This window comes from Microcebus murinus, chromosome 16 (assembly GCF_040939455.1).
Source record: "Microcebus murinus isolate Inina chromosome 16, M.murinus_Inina_mat1.0, whole genome shotgun sequence".
Lineage (NCBI taxonomy): Eukaryota > Metazoa > Chordata > Mammalia > Primates > Cheirogaleidae > Microcebus > Microcebus murinus.
In genome coordinates this window covers 31,187,454-31,213,474 of record NC_134119.1, presented here as the reverse complement: position 1 = coordinate 31,213,474, position 26,021 = coordinate 31,187,454, and the positions used below count along the sequence as shown (strand labels likewise).

The following is a 26,021-nucleotide window of genomic DNA, read 5'->3' as shown; positions in this document are numbered from 1 at the left end:
TCCCAATCATCTCAGCCTTGCTCTCTAGGTATGCCAAGATCTAGTCATCACCTACCCTTACCTCTACCGTGGGCTTTCCAGCTCCCATACTTTCATCGGTGGGTGATGTTCTCTCACAGGAATGTCCTTCTTCATTGTACATACACAAACTCTTCTTAACCTTCAAGGCATAATTATCTATGGATTTACCCTGAACCCATTCTCACCACTCTTTCTCTGCCCTGTTCTTGAAACATCTCTGGCATGTGGCTACATTCAGTTTTGGCCTCGCCATCAGCTAAGGCCTCAGTAATACAGCTCCTCTGTTCCCCTTCTTCCCTGTCGAGATTCCTACTGCTTCTAGAAGTATGGAGACCTGGTCCCTTCCAAGATTTCTGTTCCCATTCCCCCTACTCTTATCTCAGTCTGGATCTAAGAGACAATAGACCTGGGTTCTAACCTGAGCTTCAGATTCCTCATTTGCAAAATGGGGATACAATTTCCACACTACCAACATAGAAATGTGAGAATTGATGTTATAATAGGTGAGGAAAGAGCAAGAGTTAGGATGGGAGTTCTCCCACCCAGGTCTTTAACAACTCTGTCAGCTGAAAAACAGTGAGTATATACATGAGTCTTCTACCCAACCAGTCAAAAAATATTTCCTGATATTGGCCTTACTGTGTAAAGAGCTCTGAGTTAGGTGTTATGGAAGATGCAGGGATGATTAAGAACAGTCCTTAGGCACTCTGCAGTCATGGTGGAACTGTATCGACTTCCTGAAATGGACTATTAAGAATATTAGGCAGGCTCTAACAGTTCCGAGTGTTATGAACTGTAAAAGTAGAGAAAGAAATGAGTCCGACGTGGGTGGACCTCAGAAGCTCACAGAAGGAGCAAAGATTTACACCAGTCCTTGATTTAGGTGACAGAAAGACAAGGGCTGCTACTATACCCTACCTAGGCACTGGGCTAGGTGTTAAACTGTTAATTCTAATTAACACCCTGTGAAGTAGGTGACAGCATGTCCATTTTACAACCAAGGTAACTGAAGACAGTCAGGATAAGTGTACCATTCAAACAGCTAGTAAGTAGCAGAGCTAGAATTTGAACCTAGGTCTGCTTTACTTTACTCCAAAGTCTATGTACTTTCCCTTCCTTTACAATCTGCCTTACTTCATTACATGGCAACATGAAAGGAAGAGCAGAAACCCTAAAGTGCTTTCTACCTTAAAACTCAATGATTTGATTTGTGGGGCGGTCACTACTATATCTTCCCCATAAGACTGTGATTAGGGTCTCATCACTGTGACAGCACAAGTATCTAACATAGAGGAGCCTGGCAGGTAGGAGGAACTAAGTATTTGGGGAACATATGAGTGAATAAATGAATAAACAAACACCTGCCCCATCAACTCTTCTTCTGAGGACTAAAAAGTTAGGTCCAAAATCTCAAGCTCCATGTTCTGACACCTGTCCCATCAACTCTTCTTCTGAGGACTAAAAAGTTAAGTCCAAAATCTCAAGCTCCATGTTCTGAGTCTCAGTCCCTGTAGCTATATAAATCACATACTACTAATCTGTTGGCTGAGGAGTCCTTTCCTACGGTTGTTTTCACGAGTTAGGGAAAGAACTGAAGAAAGATAGGCTAGGAAGAGATGTTGGATAGGGAAGAGAGGAAATGGAAAGAGAGAAAGGTGGTTGAAGGAGAGCAGGTAAGGAAGGAGAAGCTTGGGCAGGAGTGAAATGTCTGAGGCCTAGACTTTAGAAAAGGTTTATTTTTCCTTCTGGTTCCAAAACCAATGACTTTTTTTTTTAAGAGCAGTAGTAGTCCTAGCACTCTGGGAGGCCAAGGTGGGCGGATCGGTTAAGCTCAGGAGTTCGAAACCAGCCTAAGCAAGAGCGAGACCCCATCTCTACTAAAAATAGAGAGAAATTAATTGGCCAACTAAAAATATATATAAAAATTAGCCGGGCATGGTGGCACATGCCTGCAGTCCCAGCTACTCAGGAGGCTGAGACAGGAAGCTAGGCTTACGCCACAGCACTCTAGCCAAAGCAACAGAGTGAGACTCTGTCTCAAAAAAAAAAAAAAAAAAAAAAAGAGCTGTAGTAGGAATTTCTCTTCATGAATTTTTTTTTTTTTTAAGACAGACTCTCATTCTGTTGCCCGGGCTAGAGTGGCTTGGCATCAGCATAGCTCACAGCAACCTCAAACTCCTGGGCTCAAGCAATCCTCCTGCCTCAGCCTCCCATGTAGCTGGGACTACAGGCATGCACCACCATGCCCGGCTAATTGTTTTATATATAGATATAGATATAGTTGTTTTTTTAAGTTGTCCAGATAATTTCACTATTTTTTTTAGGAGAGACGGGGTCTCACTCTTGCTCAGGCTGGTCTCGAACTCCTGAGCTCAAATGATCCTCCTGCGTCGGCCTCCCACAGTGCTAGGATTAATGAATTTTAAATGAAGGAAATTTGCTTGTCCAAATCCTGGACTGTCAGCAGGATGTGAAGTGAGGCACTTCATGACAAGCTTCTCAGGGCTTCCATCCTCAGTCCTCACTAAGGTCCTGTCCCAGCCCAACACCTGCCTGGTTGAGGCTGAAGCCTGTAGAGATCAGAAGATAAGCAGGTTCTTCCTCTTGCCACTGCTTCATCCCTACCAGCATTACTCCAGGCTAAGAAGCCCTGGGAGTCTATCCTTCTTCATGGATAAGGGGATACTGACATCCTCTAGATCCTTCCCCACTGCTCCCTGTCATGAAAGCTTCTTTGAGTTCTACAGGAAGGTGTTTCTCCCTTTCTGTTAAATTCCTCAAATGCAGAATTCACCTGGGGTGAAGATGTGGATGGAGGAGGCAAGGCCCCTTCGGAATCCTCTAGATCTACAGTTCAACTCTCTTTAGGTCTTATCTGCACATTATATGCATGTACCTCTCCTTACTAAATTAGACAGCACTAGGCTGAGAGTCAGAAAGCCTAAGGATTAGCTCCAGCTCTGCCTCTAATTCACTGTGTGACCTTGAACAATTCATTTCACCTTCCTGGACCTTAGTTTTCAGATCTGTAAAATGAGGGTGCTCATATCTGCTCTTATGAAGGATTTTCTGAAGGTGTATCAAACAAGACTGACAAGAGCAGGTTAACTGTTTAAATCTATGACTGGTTTGATATGAAGCAGTAAAGAATAATGGGCTGTCTCTTAAAAAAACAGTGAGCTCTACTACCTTTTCAGTTAAAATGATCTGCCCTGAGTGAAAGAATTCGAAAGAGCTGTGGCAGACACAGTGTCACACTGTCTGTACCTCCATCAAAAGACAGGCACCAAGACTAGATAAAGTGCAAAAACTACATGCACGCAAATCCCAACAGGTGCAAGTAGACACCAAGAACCACTAGAAGTCAAATATTGCTTAGAGAAAGTAACAGTAAGGTAATTTAGTGGTAAAGAGCGCTAGAATCAAAGACACCTGGGTTTGAATTCTAGCTCTACCTCACTAGATTTTTTACCTTAGGCAATGTACTTACCTTCTATGCCTCAGTTTCCTACGTTTGTTTTAAAAGTTTTCTGTCCCATAAATAGGTTATTAAGAGAAATAAATGAGACAGCATGCTATAGGAGTACTTATATGGAAACCAGGCATCTACAGCTGGAGGCTAGGGAAAGGAGCCAGGAAGTGAATTAAGAGAGAAATTATGGGAAGCCTGGGGCCTGCACATCAAAAGGTAATCAAAAGGCCTGGGACAAGAGAAAGGGAGCATTTCAGGGGGCAGAAGAAAGATTTTGACAGAAGAAATCCTCTCCTACATTTGTAAAACAAATTTTTTAAAAATAGCATGTCCCGGGCCGGGCGCGGTGGCTCACGCCTGTAATCCTAGCTCTCTGGGAGGCCGAGGCGGGCGGATTGCTCGAGGTTGGGAGTTCGAAACCAGCCTGAGCAAGAGTGAGACCCCATCTCTACTATAAATAGAAAGAAACTAATTGGCCAACTAATATATATAGAAAAAATTAGCTGGGCATGGTGGCTCATGCCTGCAGTCCCAGCTACTTGGGAGGCTGAGACAGAAGGATCGCTTGAGCCCAGGAGTTTGAGGTTGCTGTGAGCTAGGCTGACGCCACGGCACTCACTCTAGCCTAGGCAACAAAGCGAGACTCTGTCTCAAAAAAAAAAAAAAAAAAAAAAAAGCATGTCCCTATAGAACCCTTGCTGTTTAGAATAAGCAAGCCCCATGGCCTGTAGGAAGATTGGTTGAAAGAGGTGTTGCTGAAGTGGTATCTTCCTCAGGGAGGAAGGAAAGGGCAAGCTGGGTTCTCTAGGCCTCTGGGGTGGCAACCAAGGCAGGAGTGAGCAGCCAGGAGACAATCAGACCTAACAGCTCTAGGCTCCCTCAAGCAGGGCTCACTTGAAGGTGGCCTCCAACCCACTTCTACTACAGTCAGTCAGCAATTGAGGGCTCATGAATGCCCACACACACAGAGAAAAAGACTGGCACAGGACAAACATCCCATGAGCCAAGCTTGCCAATCTACTTGCTAGCTCTGTTCTGGCTGCTCCTAACCTCTCAGCCTCAAAACTACCTCAACCCTTCTGGGAGGCTTGTCTATCCCGGCCTTGACCAAACCCCATGGTCTTGCAGTTCTACCAGACTTCTCCCACTCACAAGGATATGTGACCTTGACTCTTGTGACTGGCTGTACTATATGGATGCCTATGTCCCAGCATAATAAACCAACTGGCTATGTTGCTGTGGGGGTTAAAAAGATGACCTCACAACATAATAAAAATGTAGCCAGGACACAAAATGGTTCAGTAAAACCCTCCCCTAACTCCCCACAAAAGACAGGTGTCAGGATGCCCAGCATATCAAAAAGGAGGCCCTAGAGGGGCAGCTGGTTTCTCAATGACAGGTGACATCAGGGCTCTTGAGCCCAACCCATGTCCATGTACGAGAACATAATACATCCCATACATAGAAAAAACTCAATCTAGGCAGTTTCCAGGCTGCTTGGAGGAAGGTCCACAGAATATAACAGACATGCAAGACAATCAGTCTTCTCTCCGTATTTTCTGGGCAGCTAAACTGCATTTCTCCTTCCTCAGCTGAAGCTGTCTCCGGTTTTTTCCCCTCCTCCTTCCCTAGAAGAACCAACCCTGCAGGAATTATCAAGGGAGGCACAAGTAATTACTGTTTTCTTTTCTCCATGCTAATGAGACAGTTGGATGGTTCCCCTTCCCCCTCTTGAGCTGCAAGCGAGAATCTAAGGCTTTATAATCAGTAACCAACACACCAAAGCCTGGGCCAGACAGTGCTCTGTGTAACTGAGACTGTACAGAAGATGGCTTTCATGCCCCTAATGAGACCAGAACTGGAAGGGCCCCACCTATATAGAAAGGGAGGTAAGATAGAGCAGCGAGATCTGTCCAAAGTCACAGAGGCAAGTCAGTGGCAGGGCCAGGACCAATCTTCTTACTCCTAACCAGGGTACATCCCACATCACCCAGACTTCACACCGTACAGAATGACTTTGGAGGTGTCCTTGATGTGGAGACTGGAATTGCAAACTTCAAACTCCCATATCAGTTTTTGAATAGGTATTCAAAAAGCAATGACAATGCTTTGCAAATGCAAACTTGGCCCCAAAACCTCAGTTCCATGGTGAAAGGCCAAGACCTGAGAGATGATGCCAATTTTAGCCAAAAATTAAAATCACAAAGCAGATGGCCAGGCAAAAAGAATCTGTGAATTGTAGCTGGGATTCAGCTTCAGCTCAGTTAAGTGAAAACTGTAGGTAAAATGGTGGGGTTTGGAGTTTTTCCTAAGACTGAACTTGAGGTCTGGTAGATACAGGAGCTCTGGAATATAGAACATTAGGGCTTCAATCGGCTAGTTCAATCCCCTTAGTTCAAAGATAAAGATAGTAAACCTAGCACTATCAGGGGCTTTACAGAAGACAGCCCAACATGATGTAGGAGGACTGAAGGATGCTATAGCCCAGAGCTAGCCATGGCATGCCTGGCTAGCCATGATCAGAGGAAAGGAAGACAAGAGTCTCTGGGAAAAAGAGCCAGCATTTGCAAATGATTCAAGTTTTTAAGCTGAAGTAACTTGTAGATCTAATAAGGCTTGTTTTAAACCTAAAGATTAGCTTCTGTCAGTCTCTAAAGTCCCTTGCCTTACCTTGCCTCTTACTGCCTAACCTAGCTCTACCATTTCAGATGGGATTCAGCAATTCAAATCCAGTTCTCAGACTAATTCTGACTCTTTCACCCATAAGGCCTGGATATCAACCCTTCCTCCATATTATTCTTATACCACAGCTAACTGTGGAGCTCTGATGGTATTCTAGGATATGGTCAGTGCTGACCACCAAGGCTTCACCTTCTAGAGCGGGCGTCCTCAAACCACAGCCCGTGGGCCACATGCCGCCCCCCTAGGACATTGATCCGGCCTGCCGGGTATTTGTGCCGCAGCTGCCTGTCCTGCTTAGCAGCCAACTCGTCCTGGGCCCACAGTGCACACTCTCCAACGGTCTGAGAGACAGTGAACTGGCCCTCTGTTTTGAGGACCCCTGCTCTAGAGGGAACAAAATCAGGTGCTTTATTCTATAAATAGGCCCAGGTCCATGTGAGAGACCCTGCCTTGGTCACCTGACTAAGCTCTCAGGACCCTCTTAGGACTATAAAGCCCAGCTCTAAATCCAAGGCCAGCCCTACCCCCTAATGGCCATTCTCCAGAGGCTGCCTGCCAGCCTAGACTTCCACTTGTGCTTGCTGCTCCCCCCACTCTTCTGCAAGGCAGACAGCATGGTTTAGTAGAAACAACATGCAGACAGACCTGGGTTTGAGCCCTGGCTCTGCCACCAAAACTGGATAGCCTTAGTGCTTTGATCACTATGTTTACTTGTCTGCCTCTTCTACCACTCTTCCCTTCTTGGAAGCAAGGAATATTTAGTTGTATCCTCAATGAGTCAGTCACTGTCAATTGAATGGTACTATCTAAAACTTAAGATCTCACATGTGTAAAATGTTAGTCACCTACCTCAGAGTTGTGGGGATAAATGGGGGAAAGAAAGTATGTCAACTGCCTAGCTCAGTGCCTGGCCCTTCTTCCTGTACTGTATCTTAGATGCCCAGGGCCAAATGTCTGCCTGTACTAAACCAGACAGGAGACTAAACCATCTTGGAGACATCATATCTTGCTGAATCCCTGGAGTGAGTGAGGTGGACCTGACCCCCAGGGTCTGTCTACTGTAATAATCACATCAATTGCCAGTTCTTAGAACCAATAAAAATAGCTAGAGAAATGACTACTCTCCTCACAGTTGAAGGCAGTGAATTTGAAGCTAATGATTTGTGGGCATATATTAATATCCTAGATTAAAAGAAGGGGGGACCTTTGGGAGAGCAGATACAATGAAAAAAGCTGTGCTATGAAGTTTGGGCCTCTGAGAAGAAATCCCAAATCAAAAAAATGTCTGAAGATATCTGCACTGGAGCTTACAGAAGAGCCAGAGACATGAAATGAATTGGCTGAGGTCACACAGTAAGCTGAAGGCAGAAATGAGCCTGGATCCCATCACTACAATCTCCGTATATAGTGTTTTTTCCAACCTACAGGGCAGATGCACAGAACTGTAGGCAAAAGGGAGTGAGGCATATGGAGCTCAGTATAGTGGCACTGAGAGGCACACAGACATGTCAAGTGGGACTTAATGCAGTTTCTGCCTGGAAAAGGAGACTGAGCGATAAATCCGTGCTTTAGTTCTGTAGGGATCTTATGTGCTCTGTCAGTTTAAGGGCAGAAACAAACTCAATCTAGCCAGAACAAGCATCAGCAGTTATGGTGGGAAAGGGTACAGGGTATGATCAAAATATCATGAGCTAGCCGGGCGCGGTGGCGCACGCCTGTAATCCTAGCACTCTGGGAGGCTGAGGCGGGCGGATTGCTCGAGGTCAGGAGTTCGAAACCAGCCTGAGCAAGAGCGAGACCCCGTCTCTACTATAAATAGAAAGAAATTAATTGGCCAACTAATATATATATAAAATTAGCCGGGCATGGTGGCGCATGCCTGTAGTCCCAGCTACTCGGGAGGCTGAGGCAGCAGGATTGCTTGAGCCCAGGAGTTTGAGGTTGCTGTGAGCTAGGCTGACGCCACGGCACTCACTCTAGCCTGGGCAACAAGCAAGACTCTGTCTCAAAAAAAAAAAAAAAAAAAAAATATCATGAGCTTCTCCCCACATCATCAGCTATTCTGGGTGATCTACTTTGGGTAGATTCTGCCCACCCATCCCCAACTTCTCAACTCAAACTATGTTCCAGGTTTTCTAGGATATCTGCCTTTCCCACCAGAGGGCGTTCAGACTTATAAACTAGAGGTGAAGTATAAGGTATATAGAAGAGGCAGAATAAAATCTTCCTCATGAAGAAGATCTGATTGATGAATCTTTTCTTTACTTACCAGACTCACCTGAACTTCCGAGAAGTGAAGTGACTGGCCCAAGGTCAAACAGAAATAAAAGCAAATCAGCATTTGCCTATGTACCAAGTGTCCCTTTTTGGCCATTGTGATCATGGTTTGTATGTGTCCCCTAAAGTGCCTGTGTTAGAAACTTAATACCCAACATAGTATTAATAATTTAAGAGGTGATTAGGCCACGAGGGCTCTGCTTTTATGGATGGATTAATGTTATTGCAGGAGTGGGTTTGTTATCTCAAGAGTGGGTTTGTTATCTCAAGAGTGGGTTTGTTATAAAAGCAAGTTTGGCCCTCTTGCACACATTCTCTCTTACCATGTGATGCCTTTCACTACATTATAATGCAGCAAGAATGCCCTTATCGGATACAGCCGCTCAATCTTGGACTTCTCAGCCTCCAGAACCATGGCCAAATAAACTTCTATTGTTACCCAGTCTGGGGTATTCTGTTACAGCAGCACAAAACAGACTAAGACAGTGACTTTCAACAAATCTGGCCTTTACAAGTTTTGAGAGGTAGGTAGGTAGAACAGGTGTTCTCTGCTAAATCATGTTGTCCCTTCTTCTGGAGTTTTATTTAATTCCTCCAATCCATTTTAGGCCTAGTTCTGACATTTATCTTCTCTTACACACTTGTATAACTACCTTCTAGCTCAGGGGTCAGCAAACTTTTTCTTTATAGGGCTAAAGAGTATTTTAGGCTTGGTGGGCTACAGTATTCTTATAGTATTCAACTCTACCACTGTAGTGCAAAAATAATCATAGACAAACAAATGAGTGAGGCTGTGTTCCAGCAAAACTTTACAAAAAGCAGCAGTTAGCTAGATATGGCCCATAGGCCATAGCATGCTGACACCTGTTCTAATGATTTAATCTGGCTCCCATAACCTCTATAACCCAATCCATCATACATACTCCTATTATAGCCTTGCAACCTCCGCAATGGATCTCCCTGGCCTACCAGATAGTTTAAATTCTACTGGCATTCTCCACCATATCCTTTTCCTGCACACTGTACTCCAATCACACCAGGCCGTCACGTGGCAGTTCCTAGCATTTCCTATGCTGTTCCCTAAAACCTGCAATGACCTTCTTCATTTCTCTGCCAATATTACCTGTTCAAGGACAAGCCTGAATACCTCAGGGGCTGGGAATGGTCTTATTCAACTCTGTGCCCCTTGCAGCACCTAACATAGCACCCAGTGTTTGCTGACTGAACAGGCTTCTAGGCTGAGAGTAGACTACTAGAACATGGGATCTCTGGTTCTAGGAGAACCCTGAGATGACTCACAACACCAATGGATTCTTCACTTTGCTTCAAGGGCTTACTCCCACCCTCCACCACATCATGTTTTTTGGGTCTAGCCAGGTAACTAGTTAAAGCAGGGGCTAAGACCAGGCATCTCACTAAGTGGCTCTAGACTGTACTGAACTGAAGGAACTGGAGATAGGTGAAGAGAAGAGGTATCCTATTTTCAGGCCTCCTTGTCTCTGACCTCAAACTACATCCTTGATACTAGTCATAAACTGACCACTGATCCATATTTAGCACTAGGCCAGCAGACAGCCTTCCTTCTAACAAGTACAGATCCTTGGTCCCCCAAGGCAAGGGATTTCACTGAGGGAAAGGTTGCAGTCTGACCTCAATTGAAGAAAAAACTTGAAAATGTGTGGTAAGAATCATCAGTGGCATCATTTCTGGGTGCAAAAGGATAGCTATTGAGATTGAGGGTCCTAGGCAAGCCTGTAGCCCACAGGTACAACTATTTCAGCTTGAGGAATTTGTGGGGCCAAAGACTAAACTGTTGTGGGGGGATGCGGGGGACACACGAAAGGATTTTTCTCTTAAGCCCAAAACAGAACAACATTCCATCTGGGTAAGTGAGCTTGTAACAGGCATGGGGTACTTAGCATATCTGCCATTCCAGGATTACGGCTGTCAAGTTTTAATTAGGGTAATTAGAGTTAAAAATGTAATTTCATTTCAGGGGTATTTTGAACAGATTTGATTAATTTTTTTTTTTTTTAAGAATACAGAAAGGAGGTGCAGGCTATGTGAAGCAAACAGAGGATTTTGCCATGAGAGTAGCAAATCCATTTTCCTGGGCCAGGCAAACCTTCGAACCACTGCCAAGAACCCACAGCACCTCTGCAAGCTTGACCCAGAGGACAGAGGGCTGCTGGTCTGCAGCTTTCCTCCTTTTTCCCTCACAGAATTCTACAAGTAAGTTTCAGTTGGCACCTGCTAATAGATATACCTTCTCCTTCCCACCTGCTGCTCCTGCATTACTGCCATCCAATGGCTACTACTACAGCCCTAAATCTGGCAAAAGACAAAGGCTCAGAGCAGTCAGTGTTTTGCCACATATTAGGGACTGCTCTAATAGCCACTCCCTTATCAAGATTCACTAGACACATCCTTATGCTTTTGTTTGTGCCAGTTCCTGGTTGAGTGCCCCCACCCCCGCCTTAACTCTTACACTTCCTTCAAAACACAAATCAGTTATATCCCCCAGCAGCAAAGCCCTCCATCATGCCTCTGTAACCCCAGCCTTGTACACTCTTCTTTTAAGGCACACACATTATACTGTGGTTTGTATCCTTGTATGACTCTAATGCTAGACTATTAGGGCATCTAGGGATCCTTAACACTAGCACAAGGAGATACTCAACAAATATTTGTTGAATGACCACCTGTAAGTAGATTTTGGTCTGACCACACTGGTTGCTAAGCATGTTAAGCCTTCAGGTTCTCCAATGCCCAGGAATATCGAGTCACAAGTCCCTTCCCACTCCTTGCACAGGGCTAGTTCAGAAAACTGACTCTGCACTCCACACAGGAGAAAGCCCTCACATTGATCCCAAATGATGATTAATCTCTCCCATTAGAGCCTGGTCATTCCTCAGGGACCTAGAAAGGTGATGAGAAAGCAAAAGCAAGCAGAGCATCTCTCCCCACCCCATGCACCTGCCTTACCACTGGTTTTAAAGATGTTCCTCCAGTTCAGTCTGTAGAAGGGTAAGAGAGGGCCCTAGTAGAAGACAATTTTTCAGCTTGGAATCAGTAATACAAATTCTAAGAAACATAGTACAGTACCAGAGAGACTTCTCTGAGCTTCAGTTTCCCTTGCCAACCTTCCAGTAGATTGTTAGGAAAAATAAACACAAAAGGCTTAGCCCAGTATTTAACAGTTAGTAGCTATTCAGTAAGTGCTATTTCCATCTGAGGAGGGGGCCTGAACAATGTACCTAGCACCACATTATAGAAGAGTTTATAAAAGGTGAGGGAAACATATTAAAGGGTGATATAAGTTAACCACTTCCCCACTTGCGCAGGGCAGCCCTGCCCGCTGGGCCCAGGGGAAGAGGACTATACCAGCAGAACTGTTGTGTTGACAAGTGTAACCAGATCCATTTCACGGTAATCAGATTCTCCCTAGCTAGGAGCACTCACTCCTCCAGCCTCCTCCCAGGCCTGGCTGCAGGCCCATATTGATCCATTTCTAATTAGGAGCAGTGTCAGTGCTTCTGACAGAAGGTCAGGGTCTAGCCTTCTTCTGCTGGCCTCTGGCCAAATGCCCTGAAATGCCCAGCCCAGGGAAGACCCAGAGAACAGACACTTTGAGGTAGAAAAAGATCCCAGATAAACTCACCATAAAGCAGCATGAAATTTTAGAATTGAAAGAGTCCTTTATAAGCACAGGCTTTGTTCTATTTCAATTGAAAAAGCTGAGGTCCAGAAAAGACACTTGTCCAAGGTGGTATAAGAAGATAATGCAGATCTTCTTACTTCTAGTTCTTACCTCTAGATAAGTATTTCCCAACCTGGCTACACAACAGAAAGACTTGGGAAACTCTCAATTTCTAGGCCCCACCAGAGATTCTCATTTGGAACACATGCAGTGGCTCTGGCTCTCTTTTGCTAAGCATATGATCATCTTTCAAAATAAATCTAAAAGCACAAGATCTAGCTTGGACCTAGGTTCAAACTCACCTTGGATCATAACAATAACATTTAGTAGCAGCCCACTATTGTCTGATCCAGTCCTCCCCTACCCCGATCATAAAAGGGTTATTCTAGGGGCCTGAGGCCAAAGGATCTATCATAAATGGTTCAGAATTCCTAACACAGTCTGCTAGCCTGGCTGCCAGCAAAGACATTTCTTTTTAAAACTAGTCTGAAACTAAAATGTCTATTTTAGACAGAGAAAGTGAAGGAGGGGCATAGTAGTAGCACCTGGTATAAAGAATATGGGGGAGATGCTGTGCTATTGAGTGTGTGGCACCTGGGGCATTGGCAGAGATGTCAGTGTACGCACAGGCATGTGTGGAAGGAAGGACTTGTGTATGTTTATGTAAGGGAGTGGACAGTGTGGTGTCTGTGAGATAGGCTTACAGATACTTTTGTAGCACACACAATTCTGGGTATCTGGGTAGAAGACAGCATGATGAGGAGTCTAAATAGGTAAATGTGTGCATATATAGGAGGAGGGGGAAATAGATGACTTGAAAGTATAAGGGAGATAGTACAGATGTATACAGAAGAAAAGAAATGTATCACATTCGTGACTCAATTGTGTGTGTGTGTTGTGCATGTTGCAAGGCATATGAGCTTGCAGGGATGGGAAGCAGTGTGTGTGTGTGTGTCTGTGTGGCCTACACATCTGTATGTGTGAGAAAATAGATCCGTGAACATTTCTGATTCATCCAGCCCTGGCTTTGCCTGAAGGCTCATACCACTCAAGGGCAGGCCCATCTACAGAAATTTCTCATTAAAATTGACATTTTGACAACTACTAAAAAATAGAATGATAACGACACCCCCAGAATCATGGGAGGTTAAAATAAAGTCAGTGCCAATAAAACACAAGAGACAGATGAAAAGCAATTATGCCACGATTCCTTCTCATCTTCACAAGGGGAGGTGTTACTTGGAGTTAAATATTGTATGGCTGATTCACATCTCCACCCAAAAGCCTGGGCTTCTTGAGTTACCTGGGAAGAGGGCAAGAAAAAAGAAAGCAGATAGAGAAAGGTAAATAATAAAGTTAAACAAAACAAAAAAAAAAAAGGACTGGAGAAAAGGGAATATGAAAGAAAGGGAAAGAGTTGAGAAGAAATAAAAAATAAAAGGCAACAGTTATCAAAAGACATACGGAAAAGGGAAGAAAAGAACAGGAAGAGGAATTTCCCAGAGAGCACACATTTTAGCAGGAATTCTGGATGAGGGGATGGGTAGATTAGTTAGTGGGGCCTGACCTCTGTACTTCCTCATTACTCCAACTATTCTCTCCACCTGGAATATTCTTCCCACCATCTTTTGCCAACAGAACTTATTCTGAATGTTTAAGGACATACCCAAATGCTACCAGCTTCTAGAAGCTTCCAAGATGTCTCAGTTAGAAGTTATTTCTCAAGAATTCCAGTAAACTTCCAGAGCACTCTGTCGTATTTCATCTGTAGCACTTAAATGTCCAGCTTTATACTATAGGTATCAGTACAGACACATTTATGTCATTCAATTTGCAAGTAATATTTGTACAAGGCATATTACAGAGATGCAAGGAAAAGAGAGATAAGTAGCACACTGTCCTCTGGCCTACAAGGTCTCAATCTTATGAATGAGAGAGGATTTGGATAGGATAAAGCACTACAGTGCCACTATAGAACCAAAGTGCACAAAGGCTCAAAATTAATTCTGCCTGTGTAGTGATCAGGGAAAGTATTACTGAGGAGGTAGTAGCATGGGAATTGGTAGGAAAAGATGAATAGGAGTTTAACAGGTAAAGGGGGCTGGGAAGTGAGGGGCTTTGTACTTACAGGAACTACAGATGCTTCTTGACTTAGGATGCAGTTACAGGCCGATAAACCATTAATTGAAAATATCTTTTTTTTTTTTTTTTTTGAGAGAGTCTCACTTTGTTGCCCAGGCTAGACTGAGTGCCATGGCGTCAGCCTAGCTCACAGCAACCTCAAACTCCTGGGCTCAAGCAATCCTCCTGCCTCAGCCTCCTGAGTAGCTGGGACTACAGGCATGCACCACCATGCCCAACTAATTTTTTCTATATATATTAGTTGGCCAATTAATTTCTATTTATAGTAGAGACAGGGTCTCGCTCTTGCACAGGCTGGTTTCGAACTCCTGACCTTGAGCAATCCGCCCGCCTTGGCCTCCCAGGGTGCTAGAATTACAGGCGTGAGCCACCGCGCCCAGCCTGAAAATATCTTAAATTGAAAATGTATTTAATACATCTAGCCTACCGAACATCCCAGCTTAGCCTAACATACCTTAAATGTGTTCAGAATACTTAAACTAGCCCATAGTTGGGCAAAATCATCTAACACAAAGCACAACGCCTATTTTATAATGAAGTGTTAAATATCTCACGTAATTTACTGAATACTATATTGAAAGTGAAAAAATAGAATGGTTGTATGGGTACTCCAAGTACAGTTTCTACTGAATGCCTATCACTTTCACACCACCACAAAGTCAAAAAACTGTCAAGTCAAACTGCAAGCTGGGGACCATCTATAGTCAAAACAAAGTCATGACAGAGCCTCACACATCAGGGAAACTTAGAAGTACAGAGCAACAGGTGGTAAGCACTGTGCCACTGACATAAGGCAGCAAAGTGACATGACACCAGACTATATGAGCCTCAGCCAAGGCCAGAGTTTAGATTTTATCCTTTACAACTTAGGGTGGGGGTGGAGTAGACAAGGGGGGACAGTTTAAAGTCCAATCTCCCATATTTAGTTGCCCTACTTTTTAGTGCAAGTTCCCTTAAAAAACATGGAAGGTTCAATCTCAGGTTCTGCCTATTGGAGCGGTACTATAACAATTTCCCAAGGAGGAGAAGAGTAACAGTGAGAGAAAAACAAAGGAGAGAGGGGGAAAGTGAGGGAGAATGTAGAAGTGGGGGTAACAGGAAGGAGGTGGAGAGAAGGAAACATAAGACAAGAGACAAGGAAAGCAAAAGGAAGGACAGCTCTATCTCAGCTCTGAGGCTCCTTGTTGCTGAGCTGTCTTCCACATCTTTCTAGGTAAAAAAAAAAAAAGAAATAAGGTCAATCTGATGCTAGCGACAAAAATAGACCCTCTGCACCAAGAAGAGGCTGAGCACATTACCAACTGCCACATCAACCCTCCCCCACTTCAGGATGATAGGGATGCACCAAGAAGTGGCGTTAACCCAGCTCTACCAACCCAAGTATGCCAGCAGCCCCTTGCCCCATGCCCTAACAGTGTATGAGGCAGGAGCACCAAGAAAACGTCTGGAGTTTGAAGTGGGGCCTGTCCAGGACCTATGGCTGCTTCTAAAGGTCCTAGAGGAAAGTTCAGGTTCCTTCTGGGACCTCAGTTTCACTGCAAAATAAGAGTAGTAAATGAGAAGGACTAAGCCTGTGAGTTACAGATACTGCTTCCCACAGAGGGTGGTGTTTAATGTGGGAATTTGTCCTAATCTATCAAGTCTCTTGGTTCATTCTTTCCACTCCCAGCTATAGCCAGTTGGAAGCCTAGAAGGGGCCAGATACAGAATAGCAGCCATCCCTGATACCACCACCTATTTGGCCCCATCCGAAGTCTAGTTCCTGCCCCTGCCCAGAACAGTATTTTTATGTCACAAGTCACAAACACATACGCAGGCCCAAGGATATGTTTTGTCTGATCTACCCAAATTTGTTAAAAAATCTGAGTTAATTGCCAACATTCAAAATCAGGTCTCACTTTTTAAAAATTGAGATTTCTAGCTGCTCTTAAAAATGTCAAAGATCTGGCAACACTAGACCCTCCGGGGTAGGGGTCAAGGGGCTTGCTATAATCCTATAATTTATTTGATACCTTCTCATTTTATCTCAAAAATTCATGTTAATTTATCATCCATCCCATAATATGATTTAATGATTACCGTTAAATTACCAGTTATAATATTTAAACTAATCCAACTACAAAAAAACCTGAGTACGCTAACACTTCAGGAAGATACATGTTTTATCCTGTGATTGCATGTATCACAATATGCACAATATGTCCCATGTGTCCCAGTTTGAGAAGAATCTTCAACACAGTATATTTATTCACTCCAAAAATACTTGGATCCTGTAACAGGCCTTAGAAAAACATTCATTAACAAGACGGACATGCTTTCTGCCTTCATGGAGCTCACTGTTAGCTGGGATATAACGTAAAGAAGTTTCACAGACTTAGGAGGCACAAAGAGATACTAGGCTAAAGATCTAGAGTTTATTCCACAAACAGTATAGTGACCCCTTAGGCAAGTTGCTTAACCTCTCTGGACCTGTTCCCACCTCTGTAAAAGGAAGAGGTGTAATTAGGAAGTTGCAGCTTTCAGCTTATAATTTTACTAGCATCACATGAATTTAGCCAGATACCTTTTCAACTTCCTAACACTTATTGGCTTCCTGTCTTTATCTTGGAAATCACAATCAGTTGTCATGGAAATTACCATGGTGCTCCACATACTAGATGATGATGTTACAGTGATTACAAGAAGCCAAAGGGAACAGGCAGGGAGAAGAGTCACTTACTCAGAAAGTCACCTACCTTCCACACATAGGAACTGATGCGCATTGCAGCTAGGAGGAAAAAAACACCAGGTACTAACTCATAAGTAAAACAGTTTTGATTTGAATTAGATGTCATGGTTTCTTTCATGAGGCATCAGACTCACTTCACCTCATCTTGCAAGTACATATTAGAGACTGCTAAGGATGCCAACTTTGACAAGGACATGGTCCACTGAGACTTGACTAGTTTGCTGTCCTTGTGAAGTCCTAAGACAGGCCAAGAGACAGATTTACTAGCCAATAGGGGCACAGAAGTTCCAAGTAAAATAAAGATAATTCACTTAGTCCCAGAGGATTTACCAGCACTTTAACTGGGTAGTGTCTTCAATAACAGAGAGTTCCATCTAGAGCTGGGTTGGCACTGCCTGGCACCCAAGGGCCAACCCAGTAGCAAAAAATGAGTTAATCAAGTGTTTCAAAGAAAAAAGTGCTAGCCTGGTGATACATGAATGGCACTGGGTATGGGTATCAGAAAGACAACAAGAAATGGTGTGGATTTGATAAACTTAAGAACAAATATGCTCTGTCTAAAGGAGCCAGTGAATAAGGGAGCAGTAATCGGGAAAAGTAGAGAAATAAAGAATGTGATGTTGTAAACTTCTGCCAAGTTGGGCTGGTGCCCCAAGAGGTTGCCCAAAGATCAGAGGTATATCTCTTTGTCTCAGAGTCCCAAAAAATACAGGCTGCAAGCTTCTTAAGCATGTATTAGCCAGTGTAAGCCAGTGCACTAGGAGTCATAATACAAGAGCGCCCTGGTAGAGGAGTCAAGGAGTAAAGCCTTCCATAGAACACCTGGGGCCTATTCCTACTCCAATAAATAGGAAAATTGTTCATGGTCAGCCATCAGGCTCTAGCCCTGCTACTTCTCAAAAATCCTCCTCCCTCTTCATGTAAAATCAATCACCCTCACAGCCCACATGCTAGGACCTCTGATTTAACACACACTACATCTCTACTGAAAGCCAGCCTAATCTCCCCAGGCTGGGATTTAACTCAAAATAAAAACACTACAGGCCACCAGGCACAATGGCTCACGGTAGTAATCCCAGCAACTTGGAAGGCTGAGGTGGGAAGACTGCTTGAGCCTAAGAGTGTGAGACCAGCCCGGGCAACACAGCAAGATCCTGTCTCTAAAAAAACTGAAATAAAAATAAATTAGGCATGCATAGTGGCACATGCTTGTAGTCCCAGCTATTCAGGAGGTGCCTGAGGCAAGGGGATCACCTGAGTTCAGGAGTTCAAGGCTGCTGATTGTGCCACTGCACTCCAGCCTAAACAAAAGCAAAGACTCACCTCTTAAAAAAACACTGCAGGCCAAACCAAGTATGTATGTAGGCCAGACACAACCCAAGAGGCTGCCAGTTTGCCACCTCAGAAGGTAAGACTCTGAACAGACCTAAAAGTTCCTTTCCTCTGCAAAAGAATAAAATTGCCCCATTACAGTCAGATGCCCTTGGGAGTGAAGAGAACAATGCTGAATGTATGCTCTCCCCTGAAGCAGGATGGCATTCCCCATGCTTCATTCCATCATTATCATTTCATTTCAAGATTCCTTTAGTGTCTACATAAAAGCAGTAACACCCTTGCAAAACAGAAGAGAAAAAGACTAGCTGCCCTTGAAACAACTCCAAAGAGGGAAGGTTTATTGCTGGAAAAACTTTGTTTCTTTATTTACCAATCTTCCATACCAGATTTATGAGCAAAGGAAACACAACAAAAATGGTTTTTAGTAAAAGACACCCAGCAGCAGTGAGGAGCATGGCACAGAAGAAGGCAAAACAGGATAGCAAGAAAGCTGGTTAGGAAGCTTTTACAGAAGATTAAGGATTTCATAGCCCCATGTTGACTGTGTCTGAAATAGGATATGGTTTTAAAGTCCCTGACTGACCACATGCACCTTGCAGACAGTCTTACCCAAGAGTATCATTCACAGCATGTAGGACCATATCATAATAGAGCAGGCACTCAAATGGTCATAGATACACAGAATACTCCTGTAAGAGACCTTAGATCACAAAGAAACACATCAAAGAAACTAACACCCAAAGAGCATAAAATGATTTGCTTAAGCTCACGGAGTGGGTTAATGGTGAAAAAGAAGGAGCAAAAGCTTTGGAGGCAAGTAGATCCTATGTTCAAATCCAGGTGTGGCTTTGGGCAAGCCACTCAACCTTTCTCAATCTGTTTTCTCATCTACAAAATAGTAGTAAGAATAATACTTTTATAGTGTTGCCATGAGGTTTAAGAGATACTGTCTTCTAGTTACAACCACCAATTTACAGGAAATACAGAGGACAGAGAAACATATCAAACACACTGCAGGGATACAATGAGCAAAATTCAGAATATGGAAAAATTTTTTCCATAGGAAAAATCCAGTTTCTTCAACAAATAAAGAGGTAAAAACTACAGTCATGCATTACTTACTTAACAACAGGGATACTTTCTGAAATATGTGTCATTAGGCAATTTTGTTCTTATGAGAACATCAGAGTGTACTTACACCATCCTAGATGGTATAGCCTCCCACACATCTAGGCTACATGTATTGTCTACTGCTCCTAGGCTACAAACCTGTACAGCACGTTACTGCACTGAATACTGTAGGCAATTGTAACAAAATGGCAAGTATTTGTGTATCTAAACATATCTAAACATAGAAAAGGTACAGTAAAAATACAATTATGATATTATAATCTTATGGGACCACCACCATGTATGTGGTCCATCATTGACTGAAATGTCGTTACACAGCACATGACTGTAGAAAAGACTATAAAAACTAAGTGAGACTTGAAAGACGTAACAACCAATTACATGTGGACCTTATGTGAATCCTGAATCAAATAAACTATAAAAATAAGATTGTGACATTTATGAGACAACTGGAAATTTGAACACAATCTGGATTTTCATGATATTAAGGAACTGCTAAATTTTGTAAAGTGTAATACGATCACCATACGATGATTCTTAAAATTCATATCTCTAACTACCAACCAAAATGGCTTCAGATGGCATTTTTAAAAGTCATCTTTTAGAGATACATAGTGAAATATTTAAGGACAAAATATGATAGTTGAGATTTTCTTCAAAGCACAGAATGGGGGAAAGTAGGTAAGCATATAAATGAAGTAAGACCAACCATGAATTGACAACTGTTGAAGCTGAGTGACGGGTACATCATACTTCATTAACCTACTCTGTCAACTTTGTATCTAATATATGTCTGAAAGTTTCCATATTAAAAATAAAGAATTGCGTTGGCTCACGCCTGTAATCCTAACACTCTGGGAGGCCGAGGCGGGCGGATTGCTCGAGGTCAGGAGTTCGAAACCAGCCTGAGCAAGAGTGAGACCCCCGTCTCTACTATAAATAGAAATAAATTAATTGGCCAAGAAATATATATATATATATATAGAAAAAATTAGCCGGGCATGGTGGCGCATGCCTGTAGTCCCAGCTACTCAGGAGGCTGAGGCAGCGGGATCGTGTGAGCCCAGGAGTTTGAGGTTGCTGTGAGCTAGGCTGACGCCACGGCACTCACTCTAGCCTGGGCAACAAAGTGAGACCCTGTCTCAAAAAAATAAAAAAATAAAGAATTGGTTAGGTTTAAATCTCAACAACTCCATTTACTCCAGCAGTGTTACCTGAACATACTCCTTAACCTCCTTGTGTCTCAGTTTCCTGTTTGTATGATGGGGACCAAAAGAATCTACTTCTTAAGGTTGAAGTAAGAAATAAGATATCTATAAAAGGCTTAGCACATAGTAACCTTCAGTAAATATTAGCTCTATTAGTATGAACGCAAGATACCAACTATGGTATCTCAACACAGTGGGCACCCAATTCATGGTAGCTATTGATATTACTAATATGAAAGGCAGAATTGGGTTTAGAACCCAGGTCAGATTTTTAATCAAGTACTTGACTAGTCTCCTTGACAGGATGCGTAGAAACCCCCAGTGAATATCCCTAATGGCAGCTCTAGCCCTCTCAATCTCTCTTGACAAACATCCCAGGTCTTGACACAGGATCAGGAGCTGACTAATGTTCAACATGAAACTGCCGCTGCCACCTTATTTCCCCCAACCAGGTAATTTAAGGTACATTTTCTAATATTTGCTGACAGAACAAAGAAGAAAGGCTCTAAGATATGATCAATGTTCATGCCAGCCTTCAAAGTGATTTGGTAAAACTACAGAAAATAAACACCCAGCTAGGGTCCACCAGCAGGATAAAAGCTGACAAAGAAATGGCAATTTTTCCCTGAGCAAATATACAAGTAATAGATTTGCTCTGAGAGCCTTTAGCTTTTGGTATTCCTTTTTCTTCCCCTCCATTTAAGATGAAGACAAACTCTTTCAACATACTTCAAATATGATTGTTTGCTGGATTAATTTCTTCCCTGAAATGATGTAATTATAGGCAAAGAATCATTTGCATCCTTCTATCCAGTTTAAATGCAAATTGGCTTTATAACGACATGACCTTTTCCACCTGCTCTGGAAGGCTATGTATGAGAAGGTATCATCCATCTCCAAAGTATGGGACACCGTTCCCACCCCACCCCCAATTCTTTGGCAGGAATATAAATGCTACTTGGTGTGGATACTCATCTGTGTCTCTGCTCAAGCTGTTCCCATTGCACAGAATATCCTCTATCTCTGCAGCCTAAATCACCTGTGACCATACTTTCTAGAAAAGGGAGGAGGGAAGAGAGTAGCATATAAACTGAGAAAAGCTATCGGGGTATTGTTTCTGAATAGTCTGGGAAGCACAGTACAGACATGGAAATATTGGCATGTCATAATTTATAATTTATAATCACTATCCTCATCCTACAAGGCCCAGCTCAAATGCTCACTCCTCCATAAACATTTCACAGGCACTGCACCCCCCCAACAGGAAGCAATCTCTCCCTTCACTGAAGTTCCCACTTCACCCCTTTATCATACTTGCTATGTTCATACTATGATTCTTTTTTTTCCTAGCACTGAGCATTGAAACCATACAATGATTCTTAAAATTCATATCTCTAACTACCAACCAAAGTGGCTTCAGATGAAAAAAAGAGACAATGCCAAGTGTCAACAAGGACATGGAGCAACAGGAATTCTCTGATACACCATCAATGACAGTGTGATCTGGTATGCCTTTAAAAACTATTTGGCAGTAACTGCTAAAACTAAACATATGCCTAACGTATGACACCAAATATGAGGTTTGAGAACACTCACTGCCCCAGCAAAACAGTTTGCCTACCATCTTTTGCTCCATCACTGCCTAAATCAGGGGTCCTCAAACTTTTTAAACAGGGGGCCAGTTCACTGTCCCTCAGACCGTTGGAGGGCCATAGGAGAGTACAGCGCACATTCCACACATGTACACTGTGGGCCCGCTGCTAAGCAGGACAGGCAGCGGCGGCAAAAACACGGGGCCAGATAAATGTCCTTGGCAGGCCGCAGGTGGCCCGCTGGCCGTAATTTGAGGTCACCTAGCCTAAATGCTAAATCACACTTTCTCCCAATCCTAGAGACTACTTCAGACCATTCTTCCTGATCACTACAAAGACATTTTCTATGGAAAATCCTGTCACTTATCTATCACTTCTGACAAATGACTCATGGACTCTTCCCATATAAACTGCTTCATCTGATTTTATGATGTACTTTTAGTAACATAATCTAATTTGCTCCTCGCAATGTTATTGTGAAGAAGGCAAAACACAGAGTATTACCTCTACTTTATATATGATAAAATGGAGGTTCAGAGAGAGAAAATGACTTCTTCAGTTTACCTGGCCTTATTAGTGCCAGGGAACAAGAGCGCATCTTAGTCATCTGAAGCAAGCTCTCTACTTATTATCAGCTTATATCTTCATGATTTTATTATCTTATCTCCCCTAAAGAGACCATAAAGTCCATGAAGATCAGAGTGTGCTTAACACATTTCTATTTCTCCCAGAAGCAAGTAAGGCACTCAAGTGGGTTCTAAACAGTTTGGCCAAATGATTTCAACATTGTACCTAACCCTCAAGGATTGACACAAGCATACTTCCCTCTTCTTCTAGACCCCACAGGCAACATTAAACTTGTTGGAAGAAATCATGAACACAACACAGCATCCCAAATAACATTTCTCTTTCGGGGGTAGAGAGGAGGCTCGGAGAGGAAAAGCCCTTCAAGATCAGGGGATCCTCAATGTGCCCTCCATTTCCACTTGATAGGGCTCCACGCAGTAAAGCAAGGGTCCTCAAACTTTTTAAACAGGGGTCCAATTCACTGTCCCTCAGACCATTGGAGGGCCGGACTATAGTTTATAAAAAACTATGAACAAATTCCTATGCACACTGCACATATCTTATTTTGAGGTAAAAAAACAAACGGGCAAAAACACCCGCAGGTGGCCCGTGGGCCGTAGTTTGAGGACGCCTGCTGTAAAGTGTTCAAAGAAGGCTGGCAGAGGCAGTGGCAATGGACTTTGAGAACCACAATTTAATCACAATTATTAAGTCCCAATTGATCAAATGCCAGAAACCATACCTTAACTAATTCCACTTGCAAACAAAATATAGAGCTATTTTATTTCAAAGTGGAGTATAATAAAACTTAAAATAATTTAATATGAAACTTAATTTTCTTCATTCCTAAATAAGAAGCTAGACAATACTCCGTCTTTTTGGAAGCCAGCCAGAGAACTGATGTGAGGAGAATACTCACTAGGCAGATGTCTGGATACCCAAAACCTGAAGGACAATGTTGTTCCCCTTCCCTAACATTCTTAACTTTATACACTGGGTGTTGGACACCTTAGCAATGGAGGATAAATCTGGGTAACAGACAGAAGAAAAGGAGACAAGAAAGGAATGCCAAAAATAAATCTACACACTGGAAGTCAGATAATCAAAGAGGTCTCTTTGTCTAGTCATACATCCATAAATTATGCTATTTCCAATTTGAACTCTCAACCCAAATACCTGAGCCAAGGCAGCAGGGCTAGGATCTGTTGTACTTATTTGTCTCCCTCTCAAGACTGAAAGCAATTTGAGGGCAGGAATCATGTCTTGCTTAGTTTTTATGCTCTCCACAGAGAGAACACTCAGTAGGTACTCCAAGCCCCTGGAATAAAAGGTTGAGATTAAGGATGAAAGGCTGCTGGACTTCCAAGCATAAACAATCCTGTTAAAGTAGCTAGGTAACCTACTTAGCATGGCAACTCTACCCAAAACTCTAATTTTAGTAAGGGTTGATTTTAATTGGTATGAAAACAATTTGAGTCCTTAAGGTTTAAAGAAAAGTTATTCTTGAGTACAACTGATTCATGCACAGCCCTCATTACTGTATTGACAGCACCATTTCTCAGTATCACCTTACAGCTATCTGAAAAACAAAATCCCAAAGCCTTAAAATGGTCTGTGTAAGCAGGAAACATTTGATTTCTCAGTATAGCATGATCATACTTTCACAAAGAAAACCCAGATATAGATAAATGATGAGTTATGGAAATGACCCTTTTAAATCTACACCTGGGCTTGCTTTCATGAGCACAAAGAATTACATAGGGAACTAGACAAACAGATCAGCAGACACCATGCAAACAGTACCTTTAACAACGCTTACTAAAATGCTTAATAAAACAAATAAAGAAAAGACAGTTAAATACTAGATAAATGCCTCTGGAACAAAGAAAAACTAGCTGACAATACTAAGCTTTTTTTTTTTTTTTTTGAGACAGAGTCTCACTTTGTTGCCCGGGCTAGAGTGAGTACTGTGGCATTAGCCTAGCTCACAGCAACCTCAAACAATCCTGCTGCTTCAGCCTCCCGAGTAGCTAGGACTACAGACATGCACCACCATGCCCGGGTAATTTTTTTTCTATATATATTAGCTGTCCAATTAATTTCTTTCTATTTATAGTAGAGATGGGGTCTCGCTCTTGCTCAGGCTGGTTTCGAACTCCTGACCTCAAGCAATCTGCCTGCCTCAGCCTCCCAGAGTGCTAGGATTACAGGTGTGAGCCACCACGCCTGGCCAATATTAAGCTTCTAAACCTGGCCTTCTAAAAGAGAATACTTACTTGGAACAAAGCAATATTACTTGACAAATAAACAGAACTATCCAGTCTCTACAGATGGCATTTCAAGGACCAGGTAACCTCAACAGAGGTATCTACCTCATAATAATAAAGCTCCAAGGAAATGAAGGTTTCTGGGCTAGCGTTTTTTCCACTCCTACTACCATGTGAGAATCTTAAAGTGTTTTTGATTTTCCCATAATCATGTGATTTTAAACAGTTTCCTACATATTTAAATATAATTTTTATAGTCTTAGACTCCAAGTTTGTCCCATGGGACTACAGCTCCAAGTTTATAAAATTCAGGAATTTGATAAATTCAACTCATAAGGAATTTTTCAGCAATCTGTCCATTCTAAAAAGCAATATCCACCTGTTTATATACTGAAAAGTATCTTCTGTGAATCCAAAATTTAACCCTCTGAGATAACTCTTAATGCCCTAGCAAAGCCCTTTCTCCTTCCAGAAATAAATTCTTAAGCCACTGCCATAAAACTGTGAAGAGGTAGAAATATCATTCATGATTATCCAGTCTAACCCCTTGTTTTAGACAGGAAGACTGAGATCCCAGAGAATATTAGACAATTACAATTAGTTTGGCAATCATCAAAAGCCCACTGAATGCTACTTCCCTCAGTGGAACTCACCAGGTGTGTTGGGAGGAGAGCCAGATGCGCACTTTAGTAAGTAAAGCACTCTCAATGCATATGCCCTCTGGAAAACCCAAGTATTCAGCCTCAACAGCCCATCCCTACCCTAGCACAGAGAGTTGGGGGGTGTGGGGGGGAGGAGGGAGTTTGCAGTGGACAGCTTGAATGGCTCTTCTGGAGACCCAGAGATCAAAGCCCAGGGACAATACCCCATCCTTCCTCCCAGGAGGCACAGCACACTTA

General features: G+C 42.8%; 1 protein-coding gene across 12 annotated transcripts in view; it reads right to left on the bottom strand.

The window, feature by feature from the left end:
• Nucleotides 1–26,021, bottom strand: part of RALY (RALY heterogeneous nuclear ribonucleoprotein) — an 87,952-nt gene that overhangs the window by 55,382 nt on the left and 6,549 nt on the right. Inside the window, exon 1 of one of the 12 annotated variants that reach the window (XM_012754714.2) lies at nt 24,032–24,056. The exons of the other annotated variants lie outside the window; for them this stretch is intronic. The gene's annotated coding sequence lies outside the window, so the exon portion shown is untranslated. Of the gene's footprint in view, nt 1–24,031; nt 24,057–26,021 lie in introns of those variants that run through there. 12 annotated transcript variants of the gene reach the window in all.